The 12759-nt window shown below is 41.5% G+C and overlaps 1 protein-coding gene across 1 annotated transcript in view; it reads right to left on the bottom strand.

Annotated features, from left to right (window-relative positions):
• Window positions 1–12759, bottom strand: part of THADA (THADA armadillo repeat containing) — a gene marked incomplete at its 5' end in the record, with an annotated part of 160269 nt that overhangs the window by 14241 nt on the left and 133269 nt on the right. The window lies entirely within an intron of this gene.

Raw genomic sequence — 12759 nt, 5'->3', positions numbered from 1 at the left:
ACACAGTATAGGAAAAACCTCAGTACCAACTGGTAAGGATTAACACAAGTAGCTGAAAACCAGGATTATATAATGAGAAATGTTAGGCAACCCTAAAAACAGACCATCAACCCTCCTTATAAAAATACACAGTTCACACAATTAATTTAATTTACAAAACAAAGTATAAGGTGAAGATGGAGACAGAAAAGCAGAAGGCAAAGATTTTGCAGAAGTCAATTCAAGGTCTGTGGAAAAAGTACAAGAAACACAGAGGATGAAGTGGGAGTGCAGGTAGAGATGAAGGGAGCACTCAGTACACAGAAAGAAAAACAGTTCTGGTATATTTTATTCAATCAGACTGGCAATCGACAAGGATAAACAACATCAAAGAGATTTTCATCCTATTTTTTAACAAAATAAGGAAATCAGCAGGCATGCTTCTGCGTACGTGTTTCCCATCACAACTTCTAAACCCAGCTGTACAATTTCAATCCAGTATGACAAAAAGGATAAGGGAATCCAAAATATTAAGTCCCGTTTCCATGAAACTAACCAGCTGGGTAAAGAAAAGAGACCCTATTGCTGTCCCACCTAGTGAAAGGCTGAAACTTCAGTCATTGGACATGAATAAAATCCACTGATCTGAAAAGAAATCCATGAGAAAGAAAACCCAAGGTCCCTTCATTTCATTGCCCAAGAACTTTTTTTTCCAGAATTTTCTTTTTCTTTCCTTTTAAATAAATAATGCCATTTGCAGTTACACTCCATGCTGGCATATGTCTTTAGCATAAATGTGTATGCCCAACATAAAGATTCTTTCTGGTTTTAACACCTTTTTTTTTTTTTCCATCCACATGTTTCCAGTGAGTTTGCTTCAGGAAAGACTATTCTGTTCTATTTCACCTTGCCATGGGTGGCACTAGTTGAGCCTTCACCCTTAACTGGGAAATTCAGGTAAAATCCTCTAATTTGGAGAATTTACCTTTACTCTCTGACAGCCTTCCACAGTGTCACACAGACAGTGCCAAAAAATTAAAACACATTGCAAAAGAAGGCAGCAAACAGGGCTACAGACAGGCACAGGACAGAATTCAGTTTGTATACATGAGTACTGTGTCACCCTCGGATCCCTTTATCCCCAGGCTCTCCTTTATCATACCCCACTGCATTTGCACTCCAAGGTCTGTGCTGACCTTGCGTTAGAGGAGTGTGAAGTCACTGAAAGAATCAAGTCCTCTATACTTCGGGATATAACCTGAGAGACTATTTCCCACCTCAGTGCTGTCTTGCCTAATTAAACTAATCTGTGCAATGCAGGTTGCTTTAGGAGAAGGAAACCAATTTTGAGACGATCTCTTCTGAAAGACCCTTGACTTGTCCATTAACAGGGTTTATTTGATCCTACCGCCACCGGGCTTCAGAGAACATGGGACGTACCGGTCTTCCCCATGTGTCTGAGAAGTGGTGGTGATGGAATGTGGGATGCTAGTGGACTAGATTGCAACATGATGTCTCTTTCTGAATATTTTACATTTGGGGAATGTGAATTGAGGAAAAATATTCAGGAAGTTTAATTCTTAGTTGTGCTTCTTAATGCCTGTAAGTTAGAGATTTAAGTAAGCATGAAGAAATTTTAAAGAAAAATATAGGGGGGGATGTTTGCTGTTTGTAGCAAAAGTAGGTTGAGCATCTGAGTGTAATGATCTATAGGCTGGAATTTCTAGCATTACAGTATACAATATGCAGATTCTGGGAATAGGGAAGCTTGATTTTGTTTGGATATAAACTTGTAAGAATGAGCACAGCAAAGAGAAATCTACCAAGTGTAACCCTTGTCTTCCACACAAACATGAAATCAGCTCGTGTGTTTGCACATGAGGGAAAGTGAAAGGGTAATTAACATCGCACATGAAAAAAATGAATGGGTTTTATTGGTCTTGGTAACAAGATATTGTAAGTCTAACCTCCACTGTGATCAAGCCAAGTGTATAAGTTAATCAAGACTTTCACTGAAGTATTTCTGTTAACACTTTCATCTTACCAGTGGGAATTATTTATAAAACTGTTCTGCACTGCTTGCATGACAAGGTGATCATTAACACAGCACAGACCCTGCAAAGGAACAAAATTAAAAACACACCAAAGTGGCATTACGCTGATACTGTAAGCAACTGCCAGAAATAATTCTGCTCCTCAAAGTGATTTCAACAGTCTTGCTCTAAATGTAACAAATCAAATGCCCTTTCTAAAAAGTCTAATTCTTCAAATTTACATTTTGAGACTTCCCGAGGATGTTTAACTTGACCTTCTCATGCATGAGAAATCAATTTGTTCACCCAAGCCAGTTCCGAGTTCCCCTGGTAAGAGCTCATTTGGAACTGATTATGGATGGGAGGGGAGGGGGGCGGGGGGAGGGAAGGAAAACACCCAACCCCGACATTGAGTTTTACACATCTTTGGTTTTGAAGTAAGAGCCCATTGTGTCCCACAACTGCTTTCTACCCACCCCCACCCCCCCCCCCCCCCCCTCCCCCCCCCCCCCCCCCCCCCCACGAATTAAAGCAAACAAATCAGTGGGAAGGCTACGGCTCAGGGAATTGGTAATACAGTAAAAACACCTTTCCTTCCAGGGTGCTGCTTCCCCTCTGGCGCAGGCGGGTACCACCTTGGTCATTAAAAATGCTGAGTGCTGACTCACAGGAAAACAAGCTGGCGGTTTGGGTTAGTTTGGAAAGGTATTTCTATCCCCTACCTCACTTCCACCCACACCTACACAAATAAAATTGTGTGCAAAAATCTGCTTGCAGAAGGTATCATCCCCGCAAACTTGGTGAAACACCTCTCAGTACAAAATGACATTACAAATACACATCAGTATCCTACATGTACACCTTGAAATGGGGGATGGGCATTGCTTGGGAAAAGTATTTTGCATAGGGCAAACCGTGCAGTTTTTCAGTATCATTCTTGCAGAGGTGACATGATGCAAAGGGCAGAATTAGGAAATTTGCATAGCTGATATCTCTTCAATCTCTGCTCCTGAAAGACAGACACCTTCATTCTCCAGAGCTGTTGATTACAGTTTGCCATAAGCAAAAGATTTACAAAAAATAAATTATTTCCCACAGCATTATAAATGCACATCTTAGAAAGAATAGAAATATGTATGCTACTTATAAGATAAATATTTAAATTAACATTTCATCAATTTAGCTTAAATATGAAGAGTTTACAAGCTAGAGGTCTGCAGTACTGAGATACACTTTGAAGTTTAGCACATTTAGGGCTATGAGGTACAAGGACATGGCAATAATTAATTGAAACTTGTAAAAATTAGCAAGCCCATCACATGATTTTGGCAGATATCCCATCTCGGCCTTTATAAGGAAGACGGTGCGTGTCTACCCAGGGCTCTCCCAAGTCTTTCAGATCAGAACTTCTAGAATGCAGTTCTGAACTGCACTGCGTGTGAAGCTGCTATTCAGCACACCAAACACATCAGAGATGCTGGGTCATATTCCTATGGACTTTCTGCATTTTAAGCAATCTGAGGAGTAAGGGAGTGGTTGCAGGTTATGGGTAACTAAAGCGTTTTTGTGTTCAGTCCCAGGTAGAACAGCACCCTGTTCCAGCTTTCCCCTGGGATGGGTAACAAATGGCTGAAAAATTAACACCAGTATCCTGATTTTCAACTGTGTCTAACACCTGCTTGGATTCTCTGAGAAACTCCCTCTAAAAAGGAAATCCTTTTCTTTTAAATTCTACACAACTCCCTTTCATTCTTCCAATGTTTTCTTTCCTTTGCCCAGCTCCTAGTTATTAAAGAACTCTTCTTGAAGCAACAGTATTTCTTTTCCACTGTTGTTTTTTCTGACAGTGTTCACAGAATCGCAGACTGGTTTGGGTGGGAAGGGACCTCAAAACCTCCACCCGCCTGCCCTGGGCAGGGACACCCTCCTCCATCCCAGGCTGCCCAAAGCCCCATCCAACCTGGCCTTGGGACACTGCCAGGGAGGGGCCAGCCACAGCTTCTCTGGGCAGCCGGTGCCAGGACCTCACCACCCTCACAGGGAAGAATTTCTTCCTTCTATCTCAGGTAAATCTCCCTGCCTTCAGCTTAGGGCCATTACCCCTTGTCCTGTCTCTACCTCTGCTTACTTTGCAACAATTTATATTATTTTGCAACAATCTGGCTTAAAAAGAGAGAGAGTGTATGAGTGTGTGTGTGTGCCCTTACATCACACTGCTTGTGTCTCTAAGCCATTGGTCTCTCAAATAGAAATCTCTCAGGACAGCTCTACCCTTTCACAGCAGTGGTGAAACACAGGGAGAGGGAGAGGTATTAACACATTTAGAGAACTGCAGCAACTGATTCCGTATCTAAACAAACCTGTTAAAATCTTATTTCAGAAGTCTAGATACAATTAAAAGCAGAACATTTTTTGTTGATTCATAGCATGCCCACAGTTAGCAATGCAGAATACCAGCTTTAGGAAAAAAAAAACAAAACCCAAAACCAACAACAAATAAACTCATTAGAACAAAACCCCATCATGAGCTCTGGTCAGAAGAACACCAGCAGTCCTCCAGTATTCATTTACTCCTGAGGCTGATTTTGCAGAGTTTAGCATCGTGGTGCTTGATACTACTTTTTCAGTGAAGACTATTAACACTGCTGCTTAGTTTTTTCTGCAGTCAATCCAGGAACAGAAAACAAGTGAGTACAAGATAGTCACACAGATTTTCTTCTTTTTTTAAAAAAACACTAAAATACTGTACCCCTCTTAGAGATAAAGTGCAATGTTTTAAAAGCAGACAACAATCAAGGCTGGTGCTATGTTGCTTGTATCAAAAGGGCACACATTTGTTAAGCTGACAGGGACAACACTTTCACTGCACGGATCAGAAAATCTTGTTTCATAAGCTGAGCAAGTTTCATAACTGCAGGAGGGTGTGAATTCCCTTTGGCTTCAAGTAAATGGCTCTTCATTAATATTTTACTAAGACACAAAGACTCCGAGTTTAGTAGGTAAGCTGTGGATAGCAAAGAGCCTTCCTCTCCTGTGGCTTTGTGATTAAAGAGGAAAGACCTAGCATCAGAAAACAAATAAATACAGACAATATATGCAGCGATGGGTCCCTGACCCCAAAGGTGATTAATTACCAAAGAGTTTTCGGAACAAAAAAATTTAAGTCCATCTTCTATCTTTGTCAGCCAACTTTGTATCTAGGGAGACGAGGTTAACATTACTGAACCAGGAAACAATCATATTACAAATCCAATCTGAAAAGCCTCAATTACTTCCCAATCAGTCTTTCCAAAAGTTTTCATAACAATAGGAGATATTTTTAGGGTGTAGAACTAGTATGTCAGATATAAAAAGAAACAGTATTACAAACACACGACATATACGTATTAGCATAAAAATATGACACAACTAGGCTACAGGTCAAATCTGCACCTGAAAGAGCCCTAAATTTATTTTAGCAGAAAGACCAGATGAATCTATTTACACTCCTAGACCTCAGCTCTTTCATCCTTCCAACTGACCTGTAATTGTTACCTTCTCAGAACTATTACAGCAGATGTAAAAAACCCCAAATTATAGCTTCTAGCCGCAGTAAGTATTTCATAATCTCTACCACGTGTCATCTTGCTTTCTGGAGCGAACTTCCTAAATGTAAGGTCACCATAGTCATCATGTAGTCACCAACTAGCACAGGTATTTACCATCTATTTAGTTTGCCAGGATTTAAACGCTCGTTGTCACACATTTGTCTCCCTGCATAAACCCTGCTCTGTCCAAGTGCATAAGGAAGTATTCACCACTAAAAGCATGAAAGGGAAAAACAGCTGCAGTCAGAGGTGTCGTCCCGAACGCTTCTGGAAGGCTGGACAGTCAACATTTTAAGGATAACGTCCTTTTCTTGGTGAACCCCATTCTACTCTAGATCCTGCAATTACAGATAGCGTAGGTACACCGTTGGTGTACCTCGCTGTGCGGTGCTCTAGTGGCAGCACACCACTGCCTCCCTTGCTAGGATCCACTTCAGGGGATTCCCAGAATACCCACGCAGCTGCCTGACCTTTCCTCCTCTCCTCAGCATGCCTTATCTAGTATCACCAAAGAGCTGTCACCACCTTAGGGTGTCTCTGAATACAAAGTCCTACACGGTGTTTGAATAGAAGGCTACAAATGGCTGCCACTACTTTACACCTCTGCGCTGAGGCTGTAGTAAGTATTGCTTTTAACACAGGCTGTTACCAAGACTCCACACACAATCTTTTAAAAATTAATTTCCTTAGTAGAACATCATCTCATTCTAAGAACAGAACAAGAGCTCTGCTTTGCCCTGAGTCTTTTCTGCTTTTGATTGTATCACCTCATTATCGCACTCTCTTCTGCCTCTGCGTAGACAGGTCTCGCCTATGTGCCTTTCCTGCTTTCCACTGCGTAAAGGCCATTTGGATAAATGCCACCCCCCCATTTAGCTCAAAAGGCTCCTCTTTCAGAGCAGCCACAGAAATAAAATTCTTTTTAGTGAGCTGCACATCTAGTTAGCAGAATGCAGTTATCAAGACGACTGTCAAAGCAGAAGAAATCCTGGAGCTGATCCCAGAAAAAAAATTTCATTAACCTTCCTTCCACTTGTCCCCAATGCAAGGATCATAAAGATACCCTGGCTAACACGATTAGCAGTTTTCCATTAGTAATCCAGACGATGCTGTGAGAACTTCTGGACCGTTCCCAAGCAACCCGTGGCATATCACAAGATCTGCCTGAGAGATTTTTCTGACCAACACATTCCAAAATTCTAAGACACTCCCAAAGTAGCTTGCAAATCATGGATGGCAATAAGTACTTTTTATATGCTCTTTCCAATTTGCTGTTTTTTCCTACCCAGGGCAGTCGGAAGGACCTGAAAATGATCCTTCCGGACCACAGCAGAATGAAGATGTTTGATCTTCTGTACACAGCTGTAACCATCCCCAGCACTACCAACCAGCCTCCACTTTCAGGCTGGCTAGTGGAAGACGTCCAGGCATCAGTTTCAGCACAGCTCTTTTTGCAGACAAGTTCTGACTTTATACGTTTTGTAGCCCTTCCGTCAAATCTCTAAAAAGAAAAGAAATTGGTCTTGGAATAGAGGAGAAAATGCACGTTTGACCTAAGAAAAAGACATCTATCACCTATGATCCCGCCACAGACTCCAGGTAACGTACCCTCAAACCAGTCTGCACGCATGCAGTTCCCTAGTTTATGTTCAGGTAATTACCACTTATTTCTCAAAGCCAGGCAGCTGCCAGAACTGGTTTTAAAAGCCACAACTAAAGGAGCTGTTTGGGGCCTCAGAGGTCCATTAGCCTAACCTGAACATCAGGGCAAGTCATCCAGTGCATGAGAAAAAGTTGAACCCTACACATTAATCTTTGTCCTGGATCAGAGTAAGCTGACACTTGCTTTATTAAGCACTGTGCTCCCATTTGCCTCACTAGAAGGCTATGCCAACACAGAAATAGAGTAAAAAGTGTCCAATCTGCCCCCAAGTTTGGCAACAGGATGAACACACTGGTCATACAAAGCATCTTATTAGTATCCCTCCTTTACATGCTTCACCGAGGGAGACACACAGCGACTTACCACTTGGTCACTGCAGACATCAGTGGTGTTCAGGTCCTAACCCCACTTACTCCCCCCGCTCTGTTCCCACAGCGTGGGCTTTGCACTCTGCAAGTACCAGTCACGTGCTGGTGAACCGAAGCTTTAAGAGATCTGTTTAACACATTTACCCAATGGTAAACATGTGGGGAAAAAGCACCTTTTGCCACAGCCAAAGTCTGCAGATAGTTCAAGGAACAGTTTGAAAACAGAGTTTCAAACAAGCACTTGAGCAACAACTAAAATAAAATATCCTTGTGCTCTTGTCATGTAGCTGACAGCCACCAGTGGCAACGGTATTTTTAACATTTGAGGTTTGCTCAACTCTTAGCTGTTTCACTACCAACTGGAGCAGATTAAATCTGTGTCACTTGTCCTGAAATACTTCATGGATCAGCCCTAAAGGACATTTGGGGTACAAGTTTTGGGATCATGCCAGTCACCCATGATTTGCTGATATCACCTGTGGTGTTGATGATGGATGCCAGACCATTGTGCTGCCTTAAGATCACACAGACTGTGTTATCTCTTATCTCTCACTCAAGTGATTTACTAGATCTTCTTAGGGTGCATAGGTATGAAAACTTCTGCACAGCTTTAGATTCACTGGGGAAGATTTTTCAGAAGAAAGCAACAAAACCCAAGGATTTCTTCTCTCCTTGTCTCTTTTAAATGTTAATATCCATAGTCTGATCTTCTCTTAACATCTCTTTTCCTAAGTCTGCTAAGGCTTATTTACACACCACCACCAGGACCAAAAAAACCCATGCAAATAAGCCTCCCTGCAAACACCTTCATGATAAGAGACAATAGATTAACAAAGAAGTTTATTTTGAATTTACCTTCTACATTCATGATGTGTGAAAAGAGAGGCACAAGAAAAAAGCAGCTTTGCTTTCCTTCATGCCAAGGACACAGCATGGTTCACCAAGAAAAAGGTTGTGCTCAGTCAAATGCTAAAGCCTAGAAAGGATTTCACCTTGAAAATGTTTTAGTTCTTTCATCTAGTTAAATGGTATTTTTCTTCCCACCTCCCCCCCCAGCAGCACATTTTAACTTTTCTCTTTACGCACATCCCCATGTTTAGACCCTATAACCACTAAGCAAAATAAAAGCTGATGAAAGGCTCCTACACACTTCTAGTCTGATACAGTAAGATAGGGCTGAGATACTATTGGCCACTAAACCACAGCTTGATACCCAGCAAGAAAGAACGACTTCTACTGGAATTCCCACCCAACCCTCCCTGCAGAACAGCAGCTCCCTTCCCAAGAGGATGCCCTTCAGAAGGAGAATCAGCTTTTTTTTTTCCAAACCAGCCAGCTAACAATGGTTTATGTTTGGGGTTTTTTTGCTGATGAATTAAAAATTAGGATATTGGCCATTTTCATTCATGATGTTTTCTGATGATAAAAAGTAGAATTTATCAGGAAAGGAACAACCATCAAGAGAAGAAAAGGGAGCTTTGCATGGCCTTTTGTTTAGAAACTCCTGGCACAGGAGTGTCGCCTATTGTTTATTTCTTCGTAAGCATGTGGAATGGAAACAGAAGGAGAAGGATTGTTATATCTGAACTTTTGGCCAGTGGATGAAATCTACCTCCTTTACAGCCCCAAATCCAGTTCTCAGAACAACTCAAGAGCTAAAGTAACAACAACTGTTTTTCAAAGATGCTTAGGAAGCACCTAGTGACCGTGGTGCTCTCCTGTGCTGAACAGCGCCCAGCTCCCGGGCTGGGCACTCACGTGCCCATCTCTACACCATGCTGCTGCTTCACCAGAAACGCAGCAAAAAGCTCCTAAATTATCTTAGTGAAGAATATTTACGGTGCTAAATCATTCAGCAACTTTCAAAAGATTTTAAACTTAAGTTTGCAAATCTAATTGCTCATTTAAGCTTGATTCAGCTGAAATTTAAATATCAGCCAAAGTGGTGCTAATGCTGACAGCATGAAAAATGCTCTTAAACCCATTTCAGGTTAATTTCGTATTTTACCAGCATAAAGGTTACGCTGACTAAAGGTATTTTTTAATACAGAATGTTATAGAATTGAACTGGCTGAGCTATAATAGTAAAAAAATAGCATATTCAAACTTCTGCAATACTGAGGGGCTCATAACTTTACTTAAGGTAACACTTATCTAGATAAAAAAAAAAACCCAGAGAAGAAAATGACACCAAACACATACAGTTTGGTTTTATTCCTAACTCTAAGCTACTCTAAATTTTTCAGGGTATTTAGTAAAGTGACTGCTAGTGGAATGAGCAAGCTGCTATTACCCTGCCTTAAATGATCTTCTTTCTTGTAAGGAGTAACCCTCTTGGATAAGAAATGCTGCTGTGAATAGGTCTAGACTTTACACAGCCATGGGTCACTAATTTAATTAGATTTCAAAGCTGCTATTCTACATTTACACTGAATACAATACTTCCTGTACCCTCCCTCATACTAAAAGGAATAAAACAATCCCCTACAAGTTTACACCTCAATGCATGAGGAAACAACAACAAAGTGTACATACAATACCCTGAGTTACAGATGGGGTTTATATTGTTCAAGTTATTAGGAAAACCTTAACTACTTGCTAAGTCGGTATTTTTAGCAGGGAAAACAGAAGGTTTCCTCCTTTCCAGTGGGGCAGGATTCTGTTTGGCCTGCTCTGCTCAGAAAATGACTGCAGTCAGACAACCTCAGTAACCTTCCTCTCCTAATTACAAGCTTTTACAGAGATTACAAAATTAAGTCAAGCTTCTCTGCATGAATAACACCAATTTTTTAAAATGAACTTTACTGGTGACAGCAGAAGTCTTTGCCTCCTATAAAACTCAGTAGGTATTGTAGGGGTTTTCTTGGGCCAGGAAGAAGGGTAGAACAAGGACAGGAGCCCTGCTGCTGCCTATCAGTGTTTGGGCTTCTGAGTTTCCTCCATTCAAACAAAAACAGGGGCTGGAATTTTCACAGGGTTCTTGTACTGTGTTTGCTACCCTGCATCTCAGACTCTACGAGGTTACTGCTCTCATCATCTGAGAAATTAGGGGGTTTGCCCTCACTAAAAGCCATGAGTGACTAACAGGAAACCAAGTTCACATTCTCTTCATATTCTACCACAGGAGCTCACCTAACATTTTAAAGGCTTACACAAGATCAGAGCTGTTACTGGAAGTGAAACTCAGCACTAACAGGCAGGATCATTTGTCTCCAGTTTGCTCATCTATAAATGACCTGAAAATACCAATTATTGGACACTATCATACTGCTACACATTGATACTGTTATGCAGCAACATGTACCTAAGGGAAAAAGGACTGTAACAATTATATGAACAATCTGTGCAACTCTGTTATTATTAACAGCAGTTGTACTTCACACATCTTACCTTGCTGAGGCAGAACACAAACTCAGTCCTTGGTCCAGCTGTTAGACCTAAGTACACCCCCTTCATACTCACAGGAGAACCAGATGCCAGCTCATGCCCTGCCCAAAAGGCAGGGGCAGTTGCCAGTTTATGATCAGGGACTCCTTTGGGGTCTCACACATAAATGAAACACTCAAGGTGCTGATTCCCTAAGCTGACAGCACAGTTCTGCTGCAGGCAGCTACAGCCTGCTACCTTACTGTGCACACAGCAAAGGACTGGCAAGTCCAGTGCTTGGGCTGTGTGAGCTGTATTCCCACACTCTGTGCAGCCAATTAACAGCAGTGAAAGGTGAAACAGACCACAGCCTCTATCTACAGTGCAGCATTTCTGCAAATATAATGGTAGCTCGAACACACAAATTCCTGATGTACAAATGAGGCTGAAGTGATAATAGCCTCTGTACTCTCTCATGCTAGCTAGTGATAATGGCAATGAAATAAAACTGGAACAACTACAGAATGTATGAAAACAGGTTTCTAAACATGCATTCCTCTTTCTGAGGAATGTCAGAAAGTCCTCTTTCTTTCTCATTTCTTAAGTATTGTGGGCCAACAGTTCTACTTATTGTATTATGGAAATGAGAAGTCAGTCAATATCAGATACCCAGCAATTTTTTATCAAACAAAAGGTTTGGAGAGAGCTGTTTTATGGCTTCAAATGAATTTCAGTATATCAACTTAGATATTTTAAAATCAGTGCTGTGATGAAAGAGCAGACTTTCATGGTATGTAACCCAAGAGAAAAGTAGATATTTGAATGTAATTTCAGAACTCCCAGGACAGGGAGCACTGGCTATCCATGAAAGGCCTAAACCCCAGACCCAAATGTATTGCATGCTCTTACATGCACATGAAAAGAGAGGTGGTAAGTGGAAGTAACAAGTAGCACTCCAAAAGTAAGCTTATTTTAACCTGGTTGTAAACAAGTCACAGAGGCAAAACTCCTTGCCCGGCACCCCCAAGAGGTAGAAAGCAAAAAAAGCACAGAGTGAGCAGAGTTCAGTGAAGAAAAAAAAAGAGACCATAGAAAGGAGCAATAATAATGCAAAATGGAGGCAGAAAGAAACGGGATCCTATCTTTCCAACAGCAGTGGGTTTTACTAGTCACAGATGAAAGACCTTGATTTCATTAAAAGCCACTGAAGTGAAAGAACAGGAAGCACAGCCAAGTATAAGGGGTTTGCATAAATCTATGGAAGGGGTCCCTATCCTAATTAGGAACACAGTATATAAAAACCAATTATGATGTTATTTCCTTGATTATGGCCACTTCTGCTTTACAAAGTGGTAAGTTATAATACAAGTACTGATGTGACCTTAGTATTAATTAATAGGACAGAGCCCTCATCCAGTTATGGGGCAGTATCCCCTGGCACAGGGATACACGAAGGAAGAAGACACAAGGAGTCAGAGAGAAAGTCCAGCACTGTATTATTTCCAGAGAAAGCACCATCCTGAGACACGTGAGGATGCCCCCAAAGGCCAGCATCAGAGACCTGAGGCACACACATGCAGAGCCTCTTCATACTCACGCGAGCTGTACCCGAGACTAGACACATCGCCAGAGCTGTGTGGAGACTGCTAAAATCAGAGCTGCAGGAATTACCAGGTAGCACAGACCAGGAGGGAACACCAGAGAGAGATGAGCTTGGTACCAAATTCTAGTTTATTCACAACACATGGAAGAACGCGTCAGCA

This window comes from Gallinula chloropus (assembly GCF_964237585.1).
Source record: "Gallinula chloropus genome assembly, chromosome: 3".
Classification (NCBI taxonomy): domain Eukaryota; kingdom Metazoa; phylum Chordata; class Aves; order Gruiformes; family Rallidae; genus Gallinula; species Gallinula chloropus.
The sequence above is the reverse complement of the archived record's forward strand: the minus strand, read 5'-3'. Positions and strand labels throughout refer to the sequence as shown.